Source organism: Triticum dicoccoides, chromosome 6B (genome assembly GCF_002162155.2).
Source record: "Triticum dicoccoides isolate Atlit2015 ecotype Zavitan chromosome 6B, WEW_v2.0, whole genome shotgun sequence".
NCBI lineage: Eukaryota > Viridiplantae > Streptophyta > Magnoliopsida > Poales > Poaceae > Triticum > Triticum dicoccoides.
Genome location: NC_041391.1, coordinates 203,768,246 through 203,768,654, shown reverse-complemented (window position 1 = coordinate 203,768,654; position 409 = coordinate 203,768,246).

Here is a 409-nt window from a genome sequence, read left to right as displayed (position 1 = left end):
ATTGAGGATTTAATAATAAAATCAAATAAGATTTTATTTCGGAGTTTTTCGTTATTTTATTTGAATTTAGGAAAAATATGCGTTTTTCAAAATTGCATTTAGGCCCCAAATAAATGTTCACTTTGTCGGCCTTGATTTTAGAAGTCCGAGAAATTTTTTTTCGGGAATTTTGGAGTCCGTTTAGTATTTCTTTTTATTTCTTTTCTGAGCGTAATTATTTAAAAAAAATGTGAACCGCCTTACGGGTCGTGCCCGAGCGGGACTCCGCCCGGGGGCAGCCTTTAAATAGCCGCCGCCCGAGCGCCCCCAGCCCACCAGTGCCCGCCGCCAGCCCACCCCGCCCCGAAACCCTAGCCGCCAGCCCCGCCGCCCGCGCCAGCCGCCGCCGCAGCCGCCGCCAGCCGCCGCC